This window comes from Neopsephotus bourkii, unplaced genomic scaffold (assembly GCF_033783945.1).
Source record: "Neopsephotus bourkii isolate Nb327-2 ecotype Australia unplaced genomic scaffold, CSIRO-AGI_Nbou_v1 NB_756, whole genome shotgun sequence".
NCBI classification, from domain to species: Eukaryota; Metazoa; Chordata; class Aves; order Psittaciformes; family Psittacidae; genus Neopsephotus; species Neopsephotus bourkii.
In genome coordinates, this window is record NW_026901254.1 from 3,233,215 (window position 1) to 3,242,817 (window position 9,603).

A 9,603-nucleotide genomic window follows, 5' to 3' on the forward strand; every position below is an offset into this window, starting at 1 on the left:
TAATGCCTTACTTTCCTTGTGCTGTAGCAGTACAATTTGAACTTGTGGTTATATAGGTGGGTGAATGCTACCTCTAAATCTCATCATTCTGACTCATGCATAGAATTCAAGCTCATAACTTTGAAATACAAGTCTAAAATCTTGGACTTCAATGTTTTGTAATCTAACATCTTTGGGTGTGAGGTCCAGCTAATATAAACATAGTTTTTTTGCCTTTGAATCCTGCACGATTGGATATTTCTGGTATGTGTAATTCTGTACCAAACCAACCAAAACGGATACAAATAACATAATTTTGATGAGACCTAAACCTTTTAGGCAGATTCTCCCTTATCACTAAGAATTGTTATGTAAATTGAGCTTAAATTCCAAACTGATTTTTACTAAATAGCCAATTTTGTCACTTGTACCTTAATTTTTTTCATTGTTTTTCATTAAAATTGCCATGAATATTCAACGGAAAATTTCAGACTACGCAGGTGCCATAACATCACAAATATTTATACATGCTTCAGAGTGTGTTTCTAAAAAGATACAAATATATTTAAAGGAATACACTGCATACAGCTTCATTAGAAAAAGCAGCATGAATATTATTCATTCAAAAATCACTCCTAAGAAAAATTTATTGTGTGTGATTTTAATTTTTCTAACATGAGCTGTCTGAAATGTGTCAGAGAACTATTGATAGTCTATTTTGAGCATTGTTTACTGCAATTCAATTACCCTAAGTTTAGGACAGACATTCTCTCCTTAGAGAAAGTTGAGACATTTTGGAGGGTAAGGCACTGTGTCTCAGATGAGGAACTCTGGAACGCTTCCAATTTCCACCAGAGGAGCATGGTCTGATGACATGATGACTGCAAAATCCCTGTGTCAGGGGATGTTCCACCACTCAACTGTGTTAGGAAATCATGGCCAGCAGTTTGAGGAAGGTACTCCTTCATCTCTCCTTAGCACTACTGAAAAACTTCTCATTTTCAGTCTGGGTTCTGTTCTGCAAGAAAGACATGGACTTACTATGGTAAGCACCAAAAATGATGCAGGGACCACAGCATCGCTTGTGCAAAAAGATGCTGAAAGACTGCCGTATTTATTAGTTCTATGACAGATACGTAATCAGCAGTCCAGTTGTGCTAGCTGCTGTTGCATGCTACTCATGCTACACTGTAGTTGAAAGAAAATGCATGCATATATATAAATATACATATGTACACATACATATATGTATATATATATTTACTAATAACTGACTAATCTCAAATTAGAAATATTGTCTTTTTTGGCTATTGCAGTGCTCAAAGCAATTCAGAGTGGCTCTATAAACACCCATGAGCCAGTTATAAGGAATGAAAGATGTGAAACAGTTGCTTTTTTTTTTTTTTTAATTCATTGCATTCTGCTTCCTTCTAAAGCAGTTTACTGTAAGCTCACAGGTTTTTTTATATCACATACATACTAGTCCTTTGTCTTTTCATTCAGTGGCTCACACTATCTATTGATCATCAGTGCTATTGGTACTGACAAGACAGTAAAACTTTGTGCTTGATCTGATGAATACTGTTAATTTCTCCTCCCTTATTCCCCCAGCAAAAACCCATCTGGGACATTTCACAGGCTTTAAATGAAGCAGTTGATGCCATGCTCACTGAGGAATAGTTGAACTAAACAAAATTAAATAGAACGCATGCTGTCTGATTGTTGAAAGATACTTACCCTCCCAAGCACCCCAGTATCCCTAGATCTCTCACAGAATACCTTAACAGAGAGAAGCCGTGAAATCTTACATTTATTTTGAGTTTGCCGTCCCTAATGAGAAGTGAGACATATTTACAGAAGGTAAGATGAATGAAATTAAAGTTTTGTTTTCATCTTTTTAGTCAGCATCAAATAAATCTGTTCAAGTAAGGGAAATTATATATACATATAAAACAAAACTAAAAAAACCCCAACAGCAAAACCAAAACCAACCCTCCCCCCCCCCCAAAAAAAAGGGACTGCAAATTCCTGAAGCAAGAATAGCATTTTCCAACCACAGAAATGCAAATTCTTGAAACAGCCATTCTTGAAATAGCCATTGAGAAAAGACAATCTTCAATATATTTAAAACACATATTGGACAAAAAATTCTTACAATATAATTATTTTTACTCCTAAGTAAGTTTTATCTCAAAAAGCACTCTAAAGTGCTCACTTATTTCTGAAAATGTAGATATATTGGCATTTGAGACACTTTTATTCTTTCCAGCATTCAAAATAATATTTACTGATATTGGTATGAGAATGTCAGACAGAGGTGTTTCTACAGGTCAGATGGGAAGAAGCCACAGAAGTCACAACAGTGTTCTAACAAGTAAAGACATTTCTAAGTAAGTCCCTTCACCAATAAAAAGGAGCTGGTTTTGTCTACTGCGGTTTCGGTTAATAAATGAACTCATAATACTGAATAGATTTGCATGCTGCATGCCATCCCACAAATGTCTATACCCTGTCCAACTTGCAGTCTGGTCTTTGATTGACTCCAAAGACCAGATTAAAGTCATCTAGTTTTACTCTCCTAAAAGAATAGGTAGCTAGTCTAAACTTATTTTCTCAGACCTCCCCAAAATCAGTAGTGAGAGAGAATAATTTGTTTCACCAGAAGACATGTGCCAGAGAAAGGCAGAATGAAGTGCCTGCTGAAGGTGCCTGTACACAGGTGCTTAATTGAGAACAGCTAACCAAGACTTGATGACTAGTTTTTGTACAACTACAATTAAGTGAGAGGAATCCAGGCCTAATCATATCAGCCAAAATGGATCTGACTGATTTATATAGCACATAAAAAATGTCTCTTTAAAAGTAATGATGATATTTGACATGTCAAAATATTGGATATTTTGACATATCAGAATGCCTCTCACATTTTTTGTATTATTTTGTAAACAGAAATATTTTGGTTGCTGTAGTACATACACAAGTATGACGGGTTCAGGCACATATGACAGCCTGATGTATTCTGGCAAGAGCAGACTTAATAAGCACTTTATTTGCAGTTGCTCAGTGTGAAGCCTGTTTACCTAGGGCTTTTGGACTTCTAAGTGCATGTTTGTAACAGCTGTTCAAAGCTGGAACTCTGAATATTTGAAAATCCCAGGAAAATGACTAAAGGTATTTTATCTCTTTTGGGATATAGTTTCTGTGTATAAGAAAAGGATATGTAATCTAGACTTATGACAACTCTAATTTACCTTTGGTGCTGGAGGCCTGTTTGGGCTATATGTACCACTGCACTTTCCTTTGGGGTTTGTGAATAAGCATTGTATGTTAGTGCTGAGATTAGTGACATAAAAAGCTTGGGCTAGGGCAGCTGAAATGCAGCAAAGTACATACAATATCAGAAATGCCATGGGAAAAGAAATTTTAAATTGAAATTAGTTCCCTTCATCTTCCATTGCTTTATTTTTAGTTTAAACATAGTGTCTTCACTCAAATAGGATACAGTCAGAGGAAAACCAGTTCATTTTCTTGACTGGAAAGAAGGCAGGCCTCAGCATTTGACATGATAATAAAAGCAAAGCATATGGCCTCAAAACTCTGTTGTGTGTAATCAGTTATCACTGAAGAGTGTCTACATGTCTAGGAAAGTCTTTGTTAGACAGTAATGAGGTTATGAATAATTGGAAGCTAGCTACCAGATTCAGGCAAGTGTGTATTTGTAAAAGCATAAAGAGAGGATCTGCACTTCCATTACTGTATTCACACCACAAAAGAGCATTAAAAAGTAAGTTAAATTTTGCCTGAATTACATCTTCCATATAACTTTTACTACTAGTACTTCTGTACTAGCAGTAGAAGAAATTTGTTCATTATTCCTGAAATACACAATAATAGTATTATCTCACAAGTGACAACAAATCGAATAGATCTCCCATGACCACTGTATTTTCAGAATGCTTTCTCTTCAGGAATATGTGCAGTGATCCTCCTCCTCCTCCTCCTCTGTATTTAACACTTCTCTGTATTCCTGCTGTCATCATCTCAAATTTTAGCATCTTTAAAGTTGTCTTCCTTGATACACATTCAGTTCTTGAGCCAATTACTTCTAAGTTAAAAATGTAATTTCTTAGGAGCACCCTCAGCAAGTTTGTCAATGACACCAAACTGTGGTGCAGTCAACACACTGGAGGGCAGGCTCAAAGAGGTGGGCCTGCATATATCCGTTGACAAAAACCCATTGCCTAAGTGGTGAAACCTGTGGAAATCACTTAGAAAACTAAGAAATATCAATGGCTATTAATAGAAAGCATAATGGATTAATGAAAAAAAGAAGTATAATTGTTTCAGAATCATGTGTGGTATTTTGTCAGGGATTTGTGAGGCTCATAAAATAAAAAATACATATTTACAATCCTGGTTTGACAACTCACACCTTCAGACACACCCAGGTGTACATTCACATGCTGGCACGCTCAAGCAGCACAAAACCGAACTGTGAGCAGACACAGTTCAAGCTGTTGTGTTGCAGTTACAGCAGCTTTACAAGAGCCAGTCCTGTGAACATCAGTAATGCCACCAGCCATCCCACTAGACATCCCAGTTCTGTCTTCTGTTTGGGAGTCAGATGAAGCCAACATAAAAATGACTTTCTGATTTAAAAATAGTTAACAACTTCAAAGGACAGATATATTGGCAGTTACTCTGGTCAGAATAAAAGGTTTGAGAGTTGAGCTAGCAAGCCTTGTTTGGCCTTGACTTGACATAAACACCACAACACCTGGAAATTACATGTAAATTGGAAATATGTTTATCCAAAATATATTGACAATGTAAAGGAAACTGAAGTTTATTCCTAACACTGAAAAAAAAAAAAATCAGAATTTTTATTTTATATTCTTCATTGCTAAAAAAGGATTCTTTTTCATTTTTCATAAATCCACATTGACTATTCATTGAATGAAAATAACTATGCTCAAATAAATTTGAATAGCATCATCAATAGTTTATATAAAATGTTTTTATCAGTCTTATGTCTAAAGATTAGAAAATATCTTCATGCTCTGTTTCCGGATCAGAGGCTTTGGGTTACTTCTATGACTTGGAATGGGATTGTAAATAACTGGATATACACAGCTATACAAAGCAACTATATATTGGCTAATGCACATAACTGACAGCTTAGGCAAACGGGTCATCATAATATTAATATGCTTGCAACCTCTGATGGGAGACCCAAGCTTTTGCTGTTCAGGCAGTCCTTCAATCAAATGAAGATGAGCCAGGCTCTTTAGGCCAGACAAATCCTCAATACTGCCAAGTTGCCATCTTCTAGTGCCCTGGGGTTTTAAGGTTTTGTATCCTTTTATGTTGCTATAGCTGTTAAATACTTGAGCTGCTAACTGTTCTGGTCTCCATACCTGTGGCTCTAATTTTACTGTTCTTGCATGCTCTTAGTTCACACACTTTCTCACACCTTTACACAGAGATACCAGGAAGTAGGGTTTGGGGCAAGGCACAGCAGTGGCTGGCAGCTTCCTGGGAGCACCAGGACATGGCCTGGCAGCCAGCGCCTATCTCACCGCCCCAGCCTAGAGCAGCCAAAACATTGAAGCAGCCCCAGGCATCAGGCATCTCTGTTCAGATGGGCCTAGGCAGAGCCTGGACATAAGCCTAGAGGCAGGGGCTGAACACCTCGGCTATTGTTTAAAGCACTGGTGTAATTAAATTAATTGTTTTAAACTACAGATTTATTCAGTGAAAAGGACTCATGTTTTCTTTTTTCTTCATTTCTGTTCTAGACCTTTCAGGATGATTATGCAAAAAAACAAAATTACCTTTTATTTTTTTAAATTGTCTTTGAATTACAGAACTGATATTTCTGGTAAGAAAAAATATCTTTAAAAATAAATAAAGATGATGAGTAATCTCAATTCACTAAACAAAAAATCTAAATGATGCTTTTCAATATCTTGTGTTCTGCATTATGTACAAAACCCCTGCACATCTAGAAAACCTGTATAAACATGAGCCAAAAGATAGCTTCCTTACAGTTTCAATCTGTGTATTGCATATGTGTTAAATACTTTTTTTCCCTTTGTTTTCCTGGCCTATATCTTCATCTTTGAATGCTCTTCAAGCTGTATTCAGATTTCCCTCCACTATTAAAAATATCCATAATCACTTCATCATTTTTTTCTACCATTTCCCACTTCAAAACTATGTCACGGATTCACTGAAGCTCTCAACTTCCAAACAATTTCAATCAATCAGTGAAGAACACCTGCTTGTTTTTGGGGAGGAAAAATTCTAATTAAAATAAATGCTCAATAACATCTAGAAAATAGTTATTTACAGTGCATTGAAAAAGAAATATAGAAAATAGGATGTTCTGATGAACCACTATAACTGTATCTGTGACACCTAATTCAAAATGTTACATACGGTAGCAACCATTGTTAAATTATCCGGAGCTAATTCACACTGTAATTGTCTTTGATTTGGAATATACAATTAAACATGTTCTGGACTGTTAACCAGTTCATAGTTTTAGGTATTCAGCTAATTAGACATTTCCTAAACTATTCAGTTGGCACGTGACTACTTTGTGTGCTAAAATCATACTATAATAGAATTTTTTCATTTTTTTCTGGTCACTTAGTGCTATTGAAAAATTACCCAAGAAAAAGAAATAAAGATACCTCATGCGTATACAGTAATTAAATTGAGTTGTCACCATATAGATAGAAAAGAGATAAATCCATAATATTTTCTGCTATGAATAATCTCAAATGGAATTGAATTGCCTCTGCTTACATTTGCATTAGTGGGTTTTTTTTAGACTTCAAAAAACTTGACAAAAAGGATATGTACTGAAGTATAGAATTTTATTTTGTTATAAAAACCTAGTATCATGACTTTTGGGGCAGAGAGAATAAAAATCGTAAAAGCACCATCTGACCACTTGAATATGTGGATTTAGCGGAGGGTGGTGTTGGTTTCCTATTTACTATTCCTTCCCTTCATTTTTATTTTCCCATCTTCATTATAAACTGTGTAAGAAGTTATATGAGAATTTAGGACTAAAATCATGTTGAAAATGTGTAACGTCATGCAAACTACAATGAAGAATATTAACTCTATCCCAGCCGAAACCAGACCCTAACTTAGACAATATTTTTACATCCTTTTTGAAATTACCTCTAATATTCAGAGTGCACAATTTTCAAAGTATTCAAGAAATTTAGAATCTCCAATTCCGCAGACATTTCTTGAAGTGAGTTTTCTATTTCTGTTTCTATTAAATACCACTGATCATTTTTTCTCCTGATTTGACTATCCAATCTCTCCTTCACTTGCTACCCTGTTATCATCCCTAAACGACTTGTAAATTCAACCACTTAATATGGACCATTTGCTAAGCAGTTCAGTTAATGATTAGATTTCTTTAGCTTTTGCAGATAACTGTTGATTGGTTTCAGTTCTGATAAAACACATTACAAGAAATATTCTCATGCTTTTTATATGAAACCTTTGTGGACACTCTGCATTCTTCAGGGATTTATGTTCAGGTTAAAAGGTTAACTAATCTCTTATTTTCACTTTCTGCTTTTCTAGTTGTTTTAGATAGAATAGGAAAGAAATTCATCTTCTTTGGGAGTGTCAGTAGCCCTGACATTGAATTATAAACTCACAATCCCAAGCCAGAAATATTCTGCTCACTAATACATGAACATCATGAGCAACTGATGTCATCTGCGTGGAACTGAGTAAAGAATTTGACACTGTCCTGTGTGACATTCTTGTCTCTGAACTGGAGAGGCATGGATTTGGTGGGTGGACCAGTCAGTGGATAAGGAATTGGCTGGATGGTCACCCTCAATGGGTTGTGGTCAATGGCATGATATGTAAGTGAAGATTAGTCGCAAGTGGTATTCCTCAGGGTTTGGTATAAGGACTGGCACTGTTTTAGATCTTTGTTGGTGACATGGACAGTGGGATTGAGTATGCCTTCACCAAGTCTGCTGACAACACCAAACTGTGGTGCTGCCAGCACACTAGAGGTAAAGGGAGGGACCTTGCCACCTTGAGAGGTGGCCCCATGCAAACTTAATAAAGTTCAACAAGGCCAAGTGCAAGATCCTGCAGCTCAGTCAGGGCAATGCCAACCACAGATAAAGGCTGGGCAGAGACTGGATTGAAAGCAACCCTGAGGAGAAGGACTTGTGGGTATTGCTGAATAAAGAGTTGAATATGAGCTTGAAATATGCACTTCCAGACCAGAAAGCCTGACTGCATCCTGGACTTCACTAAATGAAGCATGACCAGCAGATCAAGGGAGGTGATTCTGCCCCTCCACTATGCTGTTTTGAGGCCTCATCTAGAGTACTGCATTCAGCTCTGGAGTCCCCATCATAAGAATGACATGAACTTACTGAAGCAAGTCCAGAGAAAGGCCACAAAGATGATCAGAGGGCTAGAGCACCACTGTTATGAAAACAGGCTGAAAGAGTTGAGCTTGTTTAGACTGGAGAGGAGAAGTCTCTGAGCAGCTTAGAGCAGCCTTCCAATACCTAAAGGGGTCCTGCAAGAAAGTTGGAGAGTTTTCACATGGGCATGTAGTGATAAGACAAGGGAGAATGGCTTTAAACTGAATGAGGGAAGATTTAGATTAGATATTAGGAAGAAGTTCTTTACTGTGAGGGTGGTGAGGCATTGGAACACGTTGCCCAGAGAAGTGGTGGATGCTCAGTCTCTGGAAGTGTTCAAGGCCAGGTTTGGTGGGGCTTTGAGCAAACTGATCTAGGGAAATGTATCCCTTCCTGTGGCTGGGGATGTGTGGAACTACAGGACCTTTAGGGTCCCTTCCAGCCCAAATTATTCTGTGCTTCTATAATTCTATGATCATCACTACATCTTCACCTGTTTGTTTGGGGTCCTTTTTATCCTTTGAAGACAAAAGTAGCAAACTTTGGACAAATATATTTGAATTAATACCTTTTACAAAAATATCTCTTCTGAGTACTACAGTTTAGCTTTTTGATTTTCTTACTGCTGTCAATTGTATATTGTTTTGACTATTGTAAAACTTTTTGCCAAATTCATGATGATACCAGCTTCAAACTGCACTACTTCAGCAATGCCACTGCTACAGGACACTGTAGACTATACCTTCCCCCCTTTAAAAAAAAAAAAAAAAAAAAAAAAAAGTGATTGATGCCAGTTTAAACCTCGCACTTCTAAAAAGCTCCATGCAGTGTGCTCTCATCTATGGTGCAGTACTGTCATCATAGATAGTGATAGGATAAGCACAGGTACCTGATAGACCTTCCCAGCTGCCCACCATTCTCAAGGACTGAGATTTCTGCCCACTGTTACGGACTTCAGTGGCAGCAGAAATGGATGTACAGTGGCACTTCTAAAAAGAACAACCAGATGCAACTAAAGGCTCCTCACCTTTCTAGACAAAATTAAGTCCCACTATCTCAAAAGTAGGAGATACTATATGGCAGGTTATCAATTCGATTGTACTTTCCTTTCTCCTCCTCAACCAGGTAAAGGTCTTATTCTACTTTTGAAGACAGATATCCATTGATATTTCCCCTTGCTTCTCAAATGACTAAACAC